At 38.3% G+C, this 19,752-nt stretch overlaps 1 protein-coding gene across 6 annotated transcripts in view; it reads left to right on the top strand.

The window, feature by feature from the left end:
• Positions 1-679: 679 nt before the first annotated feature.
• NFKB1 (nuclear factor kappa B subunit 1) overlaps positions 680-19,752 on the top strand; it is a 114,256-nt gene continuing 95,183 nt past the window's right edge. For 4 of the 6 annotated variants that reach the window (XM_021680418.1, XM_021680417.1, XM_021680416.2 and 1 more), the window contains exon 1: positions 766-964. The gene's annotated coding sequence lies outside the window, so the exon portion shown is untranslated. Of the gene's footprint in view, positions 696-765; positions 965-19,752 lie in introns of those variants that run through there. The other 2 variants (XM_021680420.2, XM_021680419.2) reach the window with 2 other exon arrangements.

Here is a 19,752-nt window from a genome sequence, read left to right as displayed (position 1 = left end):
ATATATAGACGAGATTTCTTTTTATACACAGCATGCTTGGCTCCAGGCCGCCCCATCATCCCCTCCAGATGCTTGGGCCTGTCCTTAGGGCTCTGGACCGCCAGACTCCAACGGCCGCGCAGCCGCCGCCTCCGCGCCGCCTGCCTCCCGGGACAATTCGGCCCCGCAGACGCTTCCAGGGGGGCGTCCCCGTCCGCTCCAGCCCTTGAGGCTTTGGGAGCGCCAGCTGGGGAGTCGGCGCTCCGCAGGGCACCCGGGAGTCCGGGCCGCCGAAAGCGCGCCCCCAGTCCTGCGTCCCACAGCGGCCCCGAGGGGCAGGAGCCGAGCTGGGCGGCGAGGCCGGGCCGGGGGCGCACGGCACCCCCAGAAGTGCGGGCTTCCCCCACCCCCGGCGGCGACCCCACCTCCCGCCCCCGCTGCGTGCGCGCGGGTGTCCGTCTGTCTGTCTTCTCTCTCGACGTCAGTGGGAATTTCCAGCCAGGAAGTGAGAGAGTGAGCGAGAGAGAAAGAGAGAGAAGTGCACCAGCGAGCCGGGGCAGGAAGAGGAGGTTTCGCCACCGGAGCGGCCCGGCGACGCGCTGACAGCTTCCCCTGCCCTTCCCGTCGATCGGGCCTCTCGCCGCCGCCGCCGCCGCCGCCCTCGGCCTGCGCCCAGCCGCCGGCCCCGCTCCGAGAGCCCAGCGCAGCCCAGGCCGGAGCCGCCGCGGCCGGGAAGGCGGCACTGCCGCGGCCCGGCCACCGCGCGCCCTGCGCTTCCCTCCGCCCGCGCTGCGGACATGGCGCGGCGCTGACTGGCCCGGCCCGGCGAGACCGCGCGCCCGCTCGCTCGGACCCGACCCGACCCGCACCGGACCAGCTCCGGCTCCGGCCGGCCGCTGCTTCTTCCTTCGCCGCCCGCAGGCCCGCGCCGCCCGGGAAGGGAGCCCACAGGCGCAGGGAGGCCGAGCGCGGACTCGCCACCACGGTAAGCCGAACTCCGGCCAGTGGGGGCCACGCCGGGGACGTGTGGCCCGAGTCCCGCCACCTACCCGCCCCGCACCCCCTCTAGCCCTGTTCGGACTTCCTCATTCCTGCGCTAACCGCTGGGCTAGACCGGACGGAGGACTAGGTTGACAGTAGTTGAGAGGCACATGGGCTTGGAGAGAGGGGCAAAAGGCACATCTGGACTTCGCAGGGGCTTGTTGGCCAGAGGGCCGCTGCTGCCCGGGCGGTCCTTTCTCCTCGCGTCCCAATGCCAGGCGGGAACGGGGACCTGTGAGGGAACTCTCGCAAACTTTTTTTTTTTTTTTAATGTTCACCCCCCCCCCCAGCCCCCCCTGGCGGGTGGCTTGAGGGTTGACGTGAGGTTCGGAGAGGGGAAGGTGGTTGGTGCAGTGCTGAACCAGATTTCACCTAAGGGCGTTCCATGAAATGAAAGCAGAAGTGTATGTCAGTCCTCTTGACTGGGAAAGCCCTCCCCAGCTCCCCCAAATTGAGTAGAACAGCCTCATTCCTTCATCTCCTACTTCAAAAAGAATACTTCTCTCTCTCTCTCTCTCTCTCTCTCTCTCACACACACACACACACACACACACACACACACACACACACGCACGCACGCACGCACCGACCAACCAGGACGTAATGTATTCACCTACTATAGGATCCGTATCTTTGTTTTCAAAAATCAAGGAGGGCCTGGTACTGACCCTACAGGGCCTGGCATTTGAGAAAAGAAATTACCTACTTAGAGCACTTTTTAGACACTGATTATGTAAAGCACTTGGACAGCAGCACCCTATATCATGCATGACCTCGAAAACAAAAATAATGATATAAACAAAGCCTATCCTCAATACAAGTTTTCTTATGGTCTTTAAAAATAGATAACAGTGGAGATGTTTGCCCTGATTTATTGGTCTATACTGACACCTAAATGGGACTTGATGATATAGTACTTGATTACCAAGATTTAAGACCTTTTCATGGACTTCGTTAAGTAAGGTTTTTCAGCATTGCAGCTTATTAAGTAACTGTATTTAACTTAAAGATTTTGTTATAAAGCCCATAATCTGAGAACATGACTAGAGTTTTACTAAAACATTTAATAACTCTGGCATACAAATGTTCTATAAACTGGTGATCTTTGGTAAACACTGAAGCTTGAGATCAAGATGTCCAGTGCTTATTTTTCTAGCAAAACATCTCAGAATATTCTTGAGTAGTTTAAATTGCATAGTGTTTGTTAAAACTAAAACGGACTCTTAATTAGAATAAAGTTCTTAGCTGAAGTATGTTGTTTTCCTAATTTTAATATTGTGCTTTCTAGAGATGAATCCTTTTACTGTTTGATGCACTAAAGAAATGTACATAATTTAAAGCAAAGTATTTTTTGAGCTTATGAGCTTGGGAAGACAGGAAATACAAAGATTTGTTTCCTGTAGTATTTTACATTTATTATGTAATTAAGTTGCTAAGGGGAGTTGAACATATATCATAAATGGAAACATGAAATCTCCTGAAATTATTCATCCATATTGATATACCTGCAACTCCCCAATGCCCTCTGGAGCTTGTTTAGATAAAATGTCTTCCTGGGCCACAGCCTACTGGACAAATGTGAACACAAAGAAAGGCTCAGTATGTGTAGATTTAATGCTGGCACTGAAGTACTGCTCGCTGTGAATAGTAAATCACTTCTAACCTGTTTGAAAGACTTTTTAAAGGAAATATTATAATCCTATTAGGTGTTGGTGGGTTTGACAGTTAGGGTTTGAAAATCTGTTTTCTTTGTTTTCAAATTTCAATTTGATCTTATGTTCCGCAGCTGGCATTCAGATGGGCTGAATAAACACCCTGTTTTTCAAACCCAGTTAGTAAATACTAGAGTATACATACAAAAATAGTTGTTCCCCTTTGTAAGCACTACTTTGATCTTCACACTTCCTTCTTACTTCTACCTCTTAAACAAGTTCATCTGTGATGACTGAGTTGCCTTTGGTAAAAAGCTTAGTCTGAAATAGCTAGAATGTTAGATTTAGTGATCATATTCCTCCTATTTCTCTTGTCATCTTCCTTGGAACAAACTGAAGCTAGTTTAAGAAACTAATATTTAGGCAGGTTTTTACTACTACTTTCAGACTTGCAGATAATTGGTGAAGTAAGTTACTACCTTCATTTTCCCAGATTGCTCATTGTGGTAGATAGAAGGTCTAGATAAAGACTTGGCGGCTGCAGGAATCTTGGACTGTCATTCAATCAGCAAGATCTTTTTTTTTTTCTTTTTTACCTAATTTATGAGAGGTATTCCCCTGTTGAAGAGGTGAAAGTTCTGGCTTCTGGGGGGGAAGTGGTTACTTCATAACCTTCAATTAGTTTGAACTTGGGAGAAGTAAGAACAGTATTGACATTTTAAAATAATAAGTTAAAAAAATGTGAGTTTCCATATGGATTTTTGATAAAGTAGTGAAAATATTTTTTTCTTCTTCAGAATTTCTTAGATGTGTTCTTCTGGGCACAGAGATGGCTGCAATAGAAGGTGTGTCTGGAAATGCAGAATAGTTTAACCAATAGAGTAAATACTCAGATTATGCTCGTCCAGTCTACAGATTCAACAGGAATCACATTAGCAGGAATGGATGCATAAGAATCAATGGCTATGCTAAATTAGCAGGGCGATTGTTTTATTGGTTTTCTGTTTATAGTATGAATCATCTAAGGTGGCAAGATCGTTACATATTGTAAGAACAGAAGGAGGAAGAGAAGGAAGAAAAGAATTTTAGCGTCGTAGGACAATTTTAAATGTTCTACTCTTACATCTACATTTATGTCTGATTAGAGTTAATTGACAACTGCTTCTTGGTGACCAGTAAACCACACTGAAGCAATTTGTGCTCCTTTCTGGGAATTAATTCTCATTTGCACTCTTGCACCTTCCACAAATCCTGAACTCCCCTGTAATGTTCTTAGAGGTGAGCAGGTAAACCATCAGAAGCATATATACCCCTATGAGTTGACCCTGTCACTTAGGTGACCTTGGGGATTTTCAAGAACTAGAGGCATTCAGCCTTAGGAAGGAGTGTTTGGACTTGTGTCATAGTCCTACAAGTTGGTTTGGCTCCTTGACCTTTTTTTTTTTAAACAATGAAGATTAATATTTGAAACCACATAATTTGGTAAAGTTAGTAGAGTAACATAACTGAGACTCTTATCTTTGTAAAATTTCATTAATGAGTATCTAGTGTCTCACTATTGAAAAAAACAGCATTGTTTTCATGATGATAAACTTGCTTCGGACCTTTGGTCTCTGCTGTATTAAAGAGGGTATTCCTGGGTACAAATTAATGTGCCGTCTTTCATATTTTGGGTGAGGTTGATAGACCTACCCTTGAAAATCAACTAATAGTTTAGAAAATAAGTTGTGAAATAATATTTTATTGCCTCACTACAAATAATTTAAAGCCTAACAATTTTACATAAAAGTAGTATAAGATGTCATTTGTTAAAGATCATAGAATCCTCAAGAGTAGATTATGAATGAAAACATTTAGAGTATTAATCATAAAAATATCATTGTATTTTAAATTTTAAAAAGAAATCAATTAATTATTATTCTCTCCTTATTTTCCTGTAGTAACTAATAGATTTAATTATCAGTAGTACAGATTTCATCTGCTTTGATTTGTTGCCTATTTTTGAAATTAGAATAATGAAATGGAGGCTTAATTCCCCATTACAAATTGGCTTATTACTTTTTATTTGTATTTTACCATTAGGCCAAAATCTTATAACCGGCTTTAATTCTGACCCATACTTTCAAAAGATATTAATAAATTTAAACTATAGACTCAATTTCCTTAAATGGTGAAAAAAAGATTCTGACTGATGGAGCTTTAAAGAATATAAAGATTCTATATGGCTTATTCTTTAAGAACCTAATTATTTTTAAAAATAATAGAAAGGAGAGGAAAAGAGCTATCTGAAAGAATCAAAATCCTATAGTTCCAGCTGAAAAGAGATCATATCTAACTTATACTGACAAAGGCGTATCTAACATTCAGCATTGTGCTTGTTGGTACTAGTAGATCATCAATAACTATTTTTTGAGTGAAGGAATGGCATAAGTTTTGTTTTGTTTGTTCAAAATTAGGGCAGCTGTTTTCTACAAGCAACAAAAATTACACTATTTTGACTTCTGGGAAGAAAGAAACCAAAAATTAGCTCTTGCTTCCTAGATATTATATTCTTATCTAAAGAGCACATGAAGTTTACTAGAACAAGGAATTTATTAAAAAGTACCCAGTGCCTTTCAAAAGGAAAGCATTTCATTCTGAAAGATGAGTTTATGCAATGGGAAAAAAAGGCTTTTAGTTTCCAAGTTTTAGAGGCACTTACGAAGCAAGGTAATAAAGTAATTGAAATGATAAAAGGTGCTATGCAAGTAAAAAAGTGTAACTTTTTGGCTACTCTAGAATTTCCCTGCGCTCCATTGAAACTGTAATTTCATTAGTAGTATCTCCAAGAAAGGAAACAATGCTACAGGTGCTGCTTTGTAATCCAAAAATTGTGAAAGCCTATCTAAATTAATCAATTAAAAAGTAAAACCAAAATATGTTAAGCCATCCAGAATTAGATACTTACCTAAACCTATAAAAAACGAAGGGGGAAAAGTTATTAGCTGGAAAACCTCAGGAACAAGCAGGCAGTTAGTAAGGTATATTGTATTTTCCACTTTCACACTTTAATGATTTTGCAATACCCAGGACCTCCTTACGTCAGGGTGTTGTTGATTATTTTTCACTTGTAGCATTTTTGGAAAACTGTCCTTGAAACGCTAAAGCTAACCGTGTGTTCTCTGTGGACACAATTTATGAAATCTGCCATCCAGACTAGAAAAGAGCCCAGTGCCAGCAGCCCAGGCCTGGTGTCCTGACCCCAGGGAGAGTCAGAACCATGTTATTGGAAATTGCTGATTTCTGTCCCCCCCTGCTCTGCTGCCCACTTAATTCTGGTGCTGACACAGACCTCTCTTCGAATCACTTACATCATTCAAGTTTTAAAAATGAAATTTAAAAAATTGTTCACAAAGATTTCTATGTATAATCATTTTTATGGTTGCCAACAAACTGTGGAAGAAACTACCTGTTTACTTATATAACAAGTGCACTATAAAGCTGTCATTGTTGAAAAGTACTTACAGCAGTGTTTGCTAGTTAAAATAATAAAATATAATCCAAGTACTTTGGTAGCTTCCCTGCGAGAAGTCTCAGAGAAGGATAAATTCTGCTGTGTTCCATTACATAATCAGCTCAGTCTACAGCTTCTAGGCATGAAGAGAAACATAAACGAAAACACAAAACTATAATGTTGGCCTTTTCTTTACTGTATTTGTAAAAAATCCATGGCCAGCTCATACATTTCATACTGGAAGCTATGGATTTTTCTTAGTTTTAAGGCTTTTGATACATGAGTATTTGTTGTTGAGATTTTCTTTTCTCTAACTTGAACTAAAAAAATACAAAACCTGCATATAGTTAAGCATACCTCTATAGAAAGCGTTTAACATTAAAAAAATTTGATTGCTAGAGTGAATTTGTTCAAAATAGCAGTCATTTAAAAAAATTGTTTGTTGTTATTGTTTATCATGTGATTCAGACTGAACATATTACACTCTGTTTCAATGTCAGGACATACCTCTCCCTCCAGAAGTCAGTTTTTATCTCCAGAAATCAATTCTAACATGTATCAAGCATGAAAGAAGAAGAATTAAAAGTGATGACAGACTCCCTAACCAGTCTACCTGTTTATTGGTTCTGTGCCCACGCCTGCAATTCATTCAAATAGTGAGAATAAATTACTTGATTGTCTTAGAAAATATGCCTTCCGAGGCAAGAATTTTAGGAATGGAGAGAATAACTATATTTTGAGGGTTTTAACATGAATTCCTCATGTTTTATTGATATTTGAAGAACTTCTTTGTCTAATAGGTCTTAACTTAGGTATAGGTTTATTTTTTAAGATTTAAGCATTTATTGGTATTTGATAATTAAGACTTGGTTTATAAAACTTCAGTGTTTTTTTCTTTTAAACAGAGGCTAGGTTTGGTGGTGAGGTCAAAGGAAAAGAATCCCTTACAATTTATAGCATTTTGTATAATGCTCTCTAAATAATACAAGCACCTTTATGACTTATAAAGTTAAAATAAAGATGACATAGAAGAATGGAAGGAGTTTGAATGGCTGTTTATACAGAGAAATTTAAAGTAGGAAGAAACATGAAGAAGGTTAAGAATAAAAATTAAATTAATGTTTTTAGTTTTGCTGGATATTCAGGAAAGTACTTAAGGGAATACACAAAATCATTGGTTTATGTAAAATTAAAATTGAATATAAAATCTAGGCAGTAGAAAAGATTATTTTTTTTAATAGAAGGAGTGGGGGGCAGAGGGGCAAAGGGAGAGGGAGAGAGAATCTTAAGCAGGCTCCATGCCCAGCACGGAGCCCATCACGGGGTTGGATCTCACGACCCTGAGATCATGACCTGAGCCAAAATCGAGAGTCAGGTGCTTAACCGACTGAGCCACCCCAGTGCCCAGAAAAGATTATTTTATTAAATGTATTCACACTGCTAATTTCAAGCCAGCCAGGAAGCCTGGGAAAATATTTTGTTGGGGATGGATTAAAATGAACCAAAAACATAGCTAATTCCATACCATATTCATTTAATTCATTTATTTATTATGCAGTTAACATATAGTAAGGTATGTAAGTTAAGTATTTGTGTGTGTGTGTGTGTGTTTTAAATCTATGAGTCTTAAAAATTTGGTCAAAATCAAGGATAATGAAAGCATAGGTAAGGATTTAGTGGGAGTGTCCTCTATAAAATTAGATCTTGAACTTTCTTACTGACTTGAATATGAACAAGAGAAATAATCTAGAAAGTGAATCAGAATTTCAGAGAAAAGGATAAATTCTGTGTATCATGGATGAGAAGGGGAGAGTCATGATGAAAAGAGAGAGATTGAAAAGAACTTTTTTTATAGGCATTTCACTGTGGATTATCCTATTTTTGATTAATTGAAAACAATGGCTATTGCCTCTTCATTCTGAAAACATTTTAGAAGTCACTTGTGATTAAGCAAACCTCAGTACACCTGGGAAATTAAAATCAAAAGCATGGTATTTGACAATTAAATGTATTTCCTTGCTGTCATGCCATAACATAGCATTCATTTGATAAAATATCTTGATGGTGTCTCTCCATGTCTTTACCTAATTTCCCATTTTAGGCATTTAACTAAATTTAACAAGTATACCTTAGAACATTTTAATATTTCCTGACTATTTTATTTTATTTTATTTTATTTTAAGATTTTATTTATTTGAGAAGGAGAGAACACAAGCAGGGGGAGAGGGAGAAGGAGAAGCAGACTGAGCAGGGAGCCCGAGGCGGGGCTGGATCCTGGGATCATGACCTGAGCCGAAGGCAGACACTTAACCGACTGAGCACCCAGGTTCCCCTGACTGTTTTTTTTTTTTTTTTTTTAAAGATTTTATTTGTTCTTTGACAGAGAGAGAGACAGCGAGAGAGGGAACACAAGCAGGGGGAGTGGGAGAGGGAGAAGCAGGCTTCCCGCTGAGCAAGGAGCCCGATGCGGGGCTCGATCCCAGGACCCTGGGATCATGACCTGAGCTGAAGGCAGACGCTTAACGACTGAGCCACCCAGGTGCCCCTCCCCTGACTGTTTTAAAACATTACCTCAGCAGTCATTTACCCTCAAGTTCTTTTTTATGATGGTCAGGGAAAGTATACCATTTCTCTTAGAAAGTGTACTGTAATAGCCAAATAGGAATCAGTCCAAAGGTAGTTCAATCCTGTGTTGAAATAAATGGATGATTTGGGGGGGGACAGTTGTGCTATATTTATTAAGTATTTGTTAAACTGGAAGAATCCAGTCATTCAAGGCAAGCCACAAAAAACAGTAATTTTATTGCGGAGCCACTTAAGTATCTTCACATAGATATCCCCATCAGTATGCCGGTACCAAATTTATGGTCATCCTCATTCACCAAATTGCAATCCCTCCCCCACCCCCCATGCACATTAAGGCATGCAGGTGTCAGCCCACTGTGGTCCCTTTGGTAAGTTCCCCATGCCAGAAATTTAGGATCCCATTCTTCATGCATTCTCATTTATCTCCTCCAATCCCCAAGTTCTATTAATTCAGCCTCTTCCTCGCCTCCAGAATCCATCCCTTCCTCCTTGAATTTCTAACTTTCGTTTTTGCACTGTCTCCTGATTCATTATCTCCTTCAGTTCTGTCATTCATTCCAACATAAAGGTCAGCTTTCCAAAGCGCAAGTCTGATCATGTCATAATCTTTATATTTCTGAAATGAATCTCTGTTGTCTTCACAGAATCATTCCTGCACAGCTCACCTCCCACCCTTGCTCCTCCCCCATCCCCTATTTCTCAAATCATCCACATCAGTTTTCAGTTCCTTACCCTCTGTGTGTTCTCCCTTTGAATGCCTCTGCATACGCACTCCCTGTGTGAGGAGTGTCCTTCCCTCCCTCGCCAACTACTCAACCTTCAGGGATGGTCTGGCGTCGTCATTTCTCTCTTGCTCTCCTCTATCCATTCTCCCTGACCTCTCCATGAAGTTATGTGCTTGCAATCCATGTTCTCTTGACTTCTTAGGTTTTCTAGACAGAAAATATGTTGAGGGTGAGGATTTTATCTTACTTTTTCTTTGCATAGCGCCTGGTAAGTTTGCTAAATGAGTAAGTAAATAACTAGACAGAATGTCAGCAGGTATTGACTAGGTAGCTATTGATTAAACTGTGTGGCTCTGGGCAAATTAACTTCTCTGGGTTTCATTTTCTCTGTATAAAAATGAGAGGGTTAGACTAAATGACCATCTACTTCTAAAATTCTTTGTTTCTTTGATATAATAGTATTATTTGGAAGACTTCAGATTTTCTTGCTCTATTGAGCAAGGTCACCTTAAGGAAAATGTGTGTGAGAAGGTACAAAGACAATTCTTGACTGTCATTATGATAATATGAGGAACTGTTCATTTTTGGATTATGAGTTATCATTTATAGTCTTAGTCTAGTTTCTTTGTGACATCAGGTGTTTCTGGGTTGCATCTTTTTGTTATTAATCTCTACTATATATTTACATTCATATTTCTCCAAAGAAATTGAAGACACGCTTGATACAGAAATTGAATATAAAATACAATATTTTAACTCTAACTGGGTTCAAGTTTTCCTTAATTATAACTATAGTTGGAGGAGGAAAAAAGGGAAGTGGTAGTAATGTAAGCTCAATCCTCATGTGTCAGAACAAGAACATAATGTCTAAAATCGACAAATTAAGAAAAAAGATATAAACATAGTATTTGGAGATATGAAAAGAACCCCCAGGAAAACCAAAAAGAGAAAGTTAAGAGTGTTAAAAAGTCAGTCACTCTGAAAAGCAGGACTGGAGATGAGGAGAGGTGGGGTAGGGGAATCTTTGCTTTTTTGTAGAAGCTCTTCTACCTTTGCATAGTAGGATATCTTTTTTAATCATTAATTCATTTGAATATACGTTGGGTCCTTTCCATGTGCCAGGTTCTAGGAACTGGGAATACTGAACAAGACAGAAATCCATGATTTCATGGAGCTTAGATCATGTAATGTTTTCAGTTTTAAAAATTTTCTCTTTACATTAGCCTTTTAAAAATTGAAGAATCACATAACTAAAAGATTGCATTAATCATAAGAGTACAGCTTTAAGGATTTACCTCAAAGTAAATACACTTAACTTAGGTGGTGCTCTAGAAAGAACATTACCAGCACCCCAAAAGCCCTATTTCTGCCCCTTCATGATCAGGACACCTACCCTTCACTCTCATTTAAAAAGTTTCACTAATAGAGCGCCTGGGTGGCTCAGTCGGTTGGGCGTCTGCCTCCCGCTCAGGTCATGATCTCAGGGTCCTGGGATTGAGCCGCGTGAGAAGCCTGCTTCTCCCTGTCGTGCTCCCCCTGCTTGTGCGCATGCTCTCTCTCTTTCTCTGTCAAATAAATAAATAAAATCTTTAAAAAAAAGTTTTCACTAATGACTTTTGGATTATATGCATGTTGATTCCATGAGTCCACATATAAATTCATCCACATACAATTGAGAATTGACTGAATGAATTCATTACTCCAAGGTGCTAAAAATGAGCTTCACACAAGTGGGAACTGTGCTATGATTAAAAGCCCTAAGATGAGTTCATTTGAGACTTTAATCACTAAACAAAATATAATTTGTAAAAATAAAAAACAAATCACATTTTCATATTAATTTGTCATTTACGAGTTTGAGTAAATATTTTGTTTATTGCCCAACAGTCAAGGTCACTGACAGAGAGATATGGGAGAAAGAAGTATTCACATCAGACCTTATCAGACATGGAAGAGAATGTAGTTCACTTTTTTCTTCCTTTATAGATTGACATCTGTATAAATTGAAGGATTTATGTGAGTGGTCAATGTGGAAATGCCTTCATAACTAGATTTAAGGACTGAAAATTCCCTGTATAAGGCCTAATTTTGATGCTTACAAATCATCATTTGTGTGTTTGTGTAATTGGAAGGTCACTGTTGTTCTTATTTCTTCAAGGAAACCCTTTTCTCCCTCCAGAGCGATTGTCACCATATCCATAGAACCAAGCAGGTATTGCTGGTTCACATGATTAATTCTTTTCATTTAAAACATAAAGGATATACTTTTATAGATATGTGAGGATAAATAAAAATGAAAATCCAACTGAAGTTGTCATACTCAAATTTAAGAGAACTTGATTGTTTTCTCTATATCTGATCAAAATAATATTAATCTCTAATTCATAATTCTTGAGGTCTCCTTCCTCTTCAGGCTGACAATACAAATACTCCAAAATGGTGCTCAAGACAAAGGCCAGACATGAAATTAAAATTTGGTTGTACTACATTTTTTTAATTAAGTCTTAATTTTTTTTACAGCAGTTTAAGGTTCACAACAAAATTGAGGGTAGGGTACAGAGATTTCCCGTACACCCCTGCCCCTGTATATGCATAGTCTCCCCATTATCAGCATCTCTCATCAGAGTGGTACATTCGTTACAGTTGATGAAAATACATTGACACATTATAAGCACCCAAAGTCGGGCGCCTGGGTGGCTCAGTTGGTTAAGCGACTGACTTCGGCTCAGGTCATGATCCTGGAGTCCCTGGATCGAGTCCCGCATCGGGCTCCCTGCTCGGCAGGGAGTCTGCTTCTCCCTCTGACCCTCCTCCCTCTCATGCTCTCTGTCTCTCATTCTCTCTCTCTCAAATAAATAAAATCTTAAAAAAAAAAAAAAAACATTTATAAGCACCCAAAGTCCATAGTTTGTGTATGGTTCCTTCTTGGTGTTGTGCATCCTTTGAGTTTGGACAAATATACAAGGACATGTATCCATCATTATGGTATCATACAAGAGTATTTTCACTGCCCTAAAAGTCCTCTGTGTTCCACCTATTCATCCTTGACCTGCTACCCCCACCATCATACTCTTATTTTTAGAGAAGAAACCTGTAGTAAATCAAATCCCTTTCTGATGCCACCTGAATGAAAGACCTCAAACTTTGAGTAAATGTATTGAATTGGTTTTTATGTGGAATTGGAAGACAACAATATCTCATGAGTGAATTCAGTTGTAACATGTTAAGGTTTTATCTAATTTACTGTAATCTTTAGAGAACTTCTCTAGCTCTACAGATTTTGATTCATCATTTTCATCCTACTATATATTAACAAAAATAAATTTTACTTAGAATGGAATCTGCCATTTAATATATATCACCCTTAATTATAATATTAGAAAATGTCCAGAACATCTTTTTGACCTTATAAATTTCAATCATTTATGATTAAGAAAACAATCATGGGCAAAGATTGATACTTATGGAACATATTAGAATGCATTCTGATCTTTCTCAGAAAATCTCTGTCCTCCATGGGTACAGTGGACATGATACAGCAAGAATTTATATGCTTCTCTCACACAGGGAAAAGAAGTTATATTTACTATGTTTTATTGATTCTAAGAGGTACTTCTCTCCCCTCCCAGTGTAACATCTTGACTTAATTATATGTATTTGAGGATTTTCTAGGTATCTTTCTGTTACTGGTTTCGAATTTAATTTTATTGTGTTTAGATAACGTATCTGTATGCTTTCACTTCTTTGAAATTTATTGAGACTTGTTTTATGGTCCAGCCTACAGTCTGTCTTGGTGAATGTTCCACATGCACTTGTGTCTTCCACAGTCATTGGAGTGTTCTATACATGCACTTAGTTTTATTAATGATGTTGTTCCTACATTTTCTATATCTTTACTGATGTTCTGTTGATTTTCTTTCATCAATTACTGAGAGAGGAGTGTTAAAAATGTTAACTATAATCGTAGATATTTCCATTTCTTCCTTTAGTTCTGCCACGTTTGCTTCTTGTATTTTGAAGCTCTGTTAGTATGTGCATACACATTAAGATCATTATTTCTCTGTGATGAATTGACCCTTTTATTCTTAAGAAATGTTTCTCTTTGCCCCTGGTAATATTTCTTCTCTTGAAGTCTACTGTATCTCATATTTTAGTATAACATGCTTTTTTATATTTAGTATTTCCATGGTTTAACTGTCATAACTTTCCATCCTGATACTTTTAAACTACTTGAGTCTTTAATATTTAATTTTTAACAATTTCTATGAGAAGCATATACTTGGGTCTTGCTTTTTTTGTCCACGCTGACCATCTCTACCTTCTTTTGGTCTGTTTAGTCCATTTCCATTGATTATAATTATTGATATGGTTGGGCTTAAGGTACCATCTTGGTAATTATTATCTACTTGTGCCATCTGTTCTTTATTTATTGTTTCCTTCCCTTCCTGCCATCTTTTGAATAAGTTTATTTTTTAAATTCCATTTCATCTCCTTCATTGCCTATATTTTAAACTGTTTACTTTAGGGGTTACAATATGCATCCTTGAGTCTACCACAAGTTAATACTGTAACATTTCATATATAAGAACTTGACAGTGGTATACTTCTACTTGTCCTTTTCCCTTCCTCTGTGCTATTTTTGTTACACATTTTACTTCTACATATGTTATAAACCCCAAAATATATTGTATTTTTTTTTAATAGCACACAAGAGAAAAGTCTTATATTCACCCACATTTTCATCATCTTTGGCATTTTTCATTCTTTCATGTAGATCCAAATTTCTATCCAGTATCATTTCCCTTCAGCATGAAGAACTTTCCTTAACAGGCTGTGGGCTCTTGTTTATTTGAAAAATGTCAGTTTCACCTTAATTTGTAAAGGTTATTTTTGCTGAGTAGAGAACTGTACGCTAATCTTTTTTTCTTTCAGTATTTTCATCATTGTTTCTGATAAGTCAGCCATCATACTTACCATTATCCCCCCTTGTCCCTGGATGTTTTTAGGATTGTTTTCTTTAGCATTAATTTTTATCAATTTGGTTGTGATATGACTATGCATGGTTTTGTCTTTATCCAACATGGGGATCTTTGAGATTCTTGGATCTATGGGTTGATTTTTTTTTTAAACCAAATTTGGAAAATTCTTGGCCATTATTTCTTCAAATATTTTTTCTTCTCTCTCTTTCTAGGGCTCTAAATGACACATATGTTTAAGACCACCTGATATCATCTCATAGGTCATTAAAGGTGTCTTAATTTCTTTCTGCCTTTTTTCTCTGTGCTTCAGTTTAGATAGATTTTATTGACTGATATTCAAGCTTATTGATCCTTTCTTCTAGTGTTCAATATGCTGATCAGGTCACCTAATAAAATCCCATTTTGATTTAGAATTTTCCATTGGTTCTTTTTCTTTTTTATTTCCATTTCTCTTCCAAGATTCCCTATCCATTTATTATGTTCATCTTTTCCTTTATATTCTTGGACATATTGCTATTTTTTTAAAAGATTTTATTTATTTATTTGACAGAGACACAGTGAGAGAGGGAACACAAGCAGGGGGAGTGGGAGAGGGAGAAGCAGGCTTCCTGCAGAGCAGGGAGCCCGATGTGGGGCTCGATCCCAGGACCCTGGGATCATGTCCTGAGCCGAAGGCAGACGCTTAATGACTGAGCCACCCAGGCGCACCTGGACATATTGCTGTTAACAGTTTTAAAGTCATTGGTTGCCAGTTCCATAATTTGTGTCATTATTTTCTTTTGAGTCATGTTTTCCTCCTTCTTTGCATGTTTTGTCCTTTTTGTTGTACATTGTGGGTACTACATTGTAGAGAGGATGTATTTTTGTCTTCCTTTAAAGAGTGTTGAGTTCTGTTGTAATAGGCAATAAATATACTGGTGAATCACCTGGTTTTATAAAGTTGGGCTTAGAGTAGTCTTTATTCTAGGGTATTTCCCTTATTTCAATAGCATGGTCTTTCTGGGGTCAGAGCTGAATGCTTAGATTGTTGAGTGATGTCTCTTTACCCTGGATGATTGGAACTTCAGTGTTTCTCATAGGTTCCCAAAACTTCTGGAATCTCCATTCAGCTCTCAGATCCCTGGCAGCCGTTTTTCTAGTAGACTTGTCCTGCACTACTAGTACAGCTTAGTAGGTATTCATTAACCAGAAGTGACCCCTATGCAGATTTCTGAGCCTTTTTGTCTGTGTAAATTCCTCATTTCTGATACCCTGCCCAGTGAGATTGCTGTTCTCTGTTTGGACTCTTACTTCCTTGTGTCATGGTTTGGAACATACTCTCAGTCAAAAAGTGAATTTAGAGCTCACCTCAAGTGTTTCCATGTCCAATGTCTTCCATTATTGTTTCAATTATTGGTATAGTTTTACAGTTGAGTTGGGCAAGTTCAATAACCATTACCCTGTCATGACTGAAACCAGGAGTCCACATTTTGACAAATCTGAAATTGCAGTGCTTCCTACTGTTAATATAGTATCAATTTTTAAAAGTCCTTAGTATTTACTAATTTGGTGATAAAAAGAAGCGAAGCTCTTATATCTACTTTTTATGCATTTTATCCACTTAAGAAGATGGTAAATATATAAAGTTAAATTGTAGTAGACCATTATGTTGTCAAGTGTAAAATCACCAGTACACCTAAGGGTTTATAGCCTTTGGGTGGAGTGCATAGCTGTAGGTTACAGAGGAAATACAGGGCAGAGGTCAGATTTGAGTAGAGGCTTGAGGAGTAGGTAATATGTAAGTAAGAAAGATGGCATTTCAGGATGCAAGGCTACCATGAACAAAACACAGGGTGGAAATGAGCAAGGCATTTTTGCATGATCAGTCTGTCTGTAATAAAGGGTTTTGGTTAGGACATAGTAATAGATGATGTTTATAATATGATTTAATGTAATAATATAATCTGAGTGGTTGAGGGCTTTTGACCTTATAAGGGAGAATAGTAGGGAGGCTACTACTGTCATTCAGCAGTGAGGCAGTGAAGGTTCAACTAGGGTACAACAGTGGGAATGGAAAGCGGGGGGGGACAGATACAAGAAATAATACAAGGAAGAAATCAGCAGAAATTGGTTATTGACTGAGTATGTGTGAGATAAGGAGAGGGAAAGGAGAAAAAGGTGACTGAACTTTTGACCCTGAGTACCCGATACAATGATATATTGGCAGAAATTGGGAAATCAAGAACAGAGCCATTGCAGCAGGAATGATTTTGATTTTAGATATTAGAGAGTTGAAAGTATTAAAAGCTTCATAAATTTTTTTTAATGGTATCAGTGCTTAAAGCTAATGACACTGTATTAATACTTACATTTTGAAGGCTTTACAGTACTAATTTTATTTCTGTTTACATTACAGTATTTTTGGCTAATGTACTTGTTTCGTTTGTTTTATTAGGAACTGAATAAACAAATACAGTAAAAATGAGTACAAAGTGTGGGGGGTGGGGAGTGGGTTCTGAATAGGACCCTAAGAAAGAAAATGTAATTACTGAATTACCAAGATAAATAACCCATGCCCTACACACCCTCCATTTCCCGTGACCCTTACCATGTTGCATTGCTTTTGCCTCTCTGTCTTCGTACTTACTAAACTATTGCATTAGTTAGCTTTCGCTGTGTAAAAAATTACCACAAAGCTAATTAAAACACAAACATTTGTTATTTCCCTCAATTTGGTGGACTCTCTAGGTCATCTGGTCTGGGCTGGCTCTGCTGATCTCTGAAGTCTTGTGGTTGCTCATCTGATGCTGTCTGGTTTAGGGGGGCGTCCAGTAGGACCTCTCTGCTCCACACGATCTCTCATTCTCCACTGGGCTAGCTCAGGCTTGTTCACATGGCAGCAGTGTTCCAAAAGAGCAAGAATGGCTATTGCAAGGCCTCTTCAAGCTGGTGTTTTAAACTCACACTTCTGTCTCATTCTGTTGGTCAGAGCAGTTACAGGTCTGCCAAGATTCAAGGGATGGAGGAGAAATAGATTTTATCTTTTGTTGGGTGGGGTTGCAAAGAACGTTTGGTCATTGCTTTCAGTCGACCACAACTGTGGGCCCAAGAGTATACACTCTTGTATACTTTGCTGTCTTTGGTAACTGACACATAGGAAGGCAAAATATTTTTTTTAATGGATTACTAAATTAATGAAGGGAGGAATGCATTCAAGGAATATTTCAATGTACCTTAGTTTTTAAGATATACATACTTTTATTATACCATTAGTGAGTATGGTGTTTTCTATGGACGTATTTTAGAGAGTCTCTTGATTCTCCTTCTATCCTTTGTAATTGAACAAAGGAGATATCCAAAACTATTGCTGGAGTTATTGTTGTTTTGTATTTTCACCACATTTGACTGTCTCAGGAAGAACTGACTTGAGTGCGTTGTCACAGTCCTATTCGGGTTTTCAGGCTATGATCTGGGTAGACTAGCTCCAACCTGAACATGCAGGAGACCAGGAGCAAAGATGGTGGATGAAAATGAATAAAATTGTAAGTCAAGGAAAAAAAATCATATCTGCCACTTAGGTAAATGAACGAACCAGAGTCTGTGAAGTCAGATTAGCTAGCATTACTCTGTCAACCTCAGCAAAGCACTTACTCTCTGTAAACCTCAGTTTTCTCCTCCAGGACCATATTTCTCAGGAATATTGTGAAAAATAAGTGCAATACATGAAGCACTAGCTATAATTCCTGATTCATGAGAAGTAATCAATAAGTTTAGTTCTTTATACATGTGAACCAAAGTACTGTCATATGATGGCGTTCATCAGGGTTTCTCTTTGTCAGTAACGCCACTTGGGGTCAGATACTTCTTCATTGTAAAGGGTTCTCCTGTGCGTTATAGGATGTTTAGCAGCATCTCTAACCTCTACACACTAGATGCCAGTAGGACTATCCACCAGCATGACAGCTAAAAAATGTCTCCAGACGTTGCCAAATGTCCCTAGTGACAAAATATGCAGACATTTTATTCAAGAGTAATAAGGATAGAGAGAAAGAGGGAATGTGGCAGTGTATCCATACATGTAGGATAGGAAAGAAAAGTACTTGATTGTTCTCAGAATGCCTAAAACCCTTACTGTCTCTATTACTTTCCCATAATCTAACAAACAAATTTGTTACGCTCTAACAAGATGCTTAACATTTACTATGTGCCACTGACTATGCTAATAAGCTTTGCATGAGTTAACAATTGAAGGTTGTATATGCGTCTGCCATCTCGACTAGATTGGCATTCCACTGTGAACAGGGACCTTGTACCAGCTCCAACTGTGATGTACTTGTACTTCTGAGGGAGCTATTTTCTATGTTGGTCACATTGGTAGCATTGCATCCAAATAAAGCATTAAGGAACTGAAAATGGTTGGAGGTGTGGAAAGCATGGAAAATGAGTATACAAATCTAAATGTGGTAGATTACAAATACTGATTTTTTTTCAAAAACTTTTTTAATAGAGCTATTTTGAGAAAAGTAAACCCACCATTAACATTTCTTTCATCATCACTAAACCGATATATCAGAAGAAAGATGTAAATAAATAGCCCCTTTAAAGTTAAATTTTTTCTATTATATTTATTTGAAGAGGATTCCAGTAGTGCTTAGAAATTGTTCACTCATTCATACTTCATGTGTGATTCACTGTGTCATTAACTGTTAAAGATGTCGGAGTTAAACTTTAAGTTTAAGCTTAAACTTTAAGTTCAGCATAGTGTTTTTCTCTTTTTTCTTAAAAACATATATTTCTAATTACATAAATGAGTTAGAAAATTACAACATAGGAATGGATAACTTAAGGAGTAATAATCTCCATGTCACTATATGTGGATCCAAATTATTATTTTTGACAGCTACATAATATATAAGGTATGAGTGTAGCCTAATTATAATTAAGCAATCTGCTATCAAAGGACATTTAGATTGTTTCCAGTTTTTTGCGGCAGTGCATATCCTTGTACTAATATTTTTGCACATATGCTCATATAATTCTTTAGTACAAATTTCTGGAAGTGGAATTGCAGAGTCAAAAGATAATCTCAGTTGAATGTTTCCCATTATGTGTAGTACACATGTTTGTATACCTTACAGTATACTTCCTCTAAAAAATTCCTCTGTCTAATTTTTCCAAAGAAGACATCCAAGTGGCCAACAGACACATGAAAAAGTGCTCAACATCGCTCGGCATCAGGGAAATCCAAATCAAAACCTCAATGAGATACCACCTCACACCAGTCAGAATGGCTAAAAATAACAAGTCAGGAAACAATA

The sequence above is a fragment of the Neomonachus schauinslandi genome, chromosome 2 (genome assembly GCF_002201575.2).
Source record: "Neomonachus schauinslandi chromosome 2, ASM220157v2, whole genome shotgun sequence".
NCBI classification, from domain to species: Eukaryota; Metazoa; Chordata; class Mammalia; order Carnivora; family Phocidae; genus Neomonachus; species Neomonachus schauinslandi.
The sequence above is the reverse complement of the archived record's forward strand: the minus strand, read 5'-3'. Positions and strand labels throughout refer to the sequence as shown.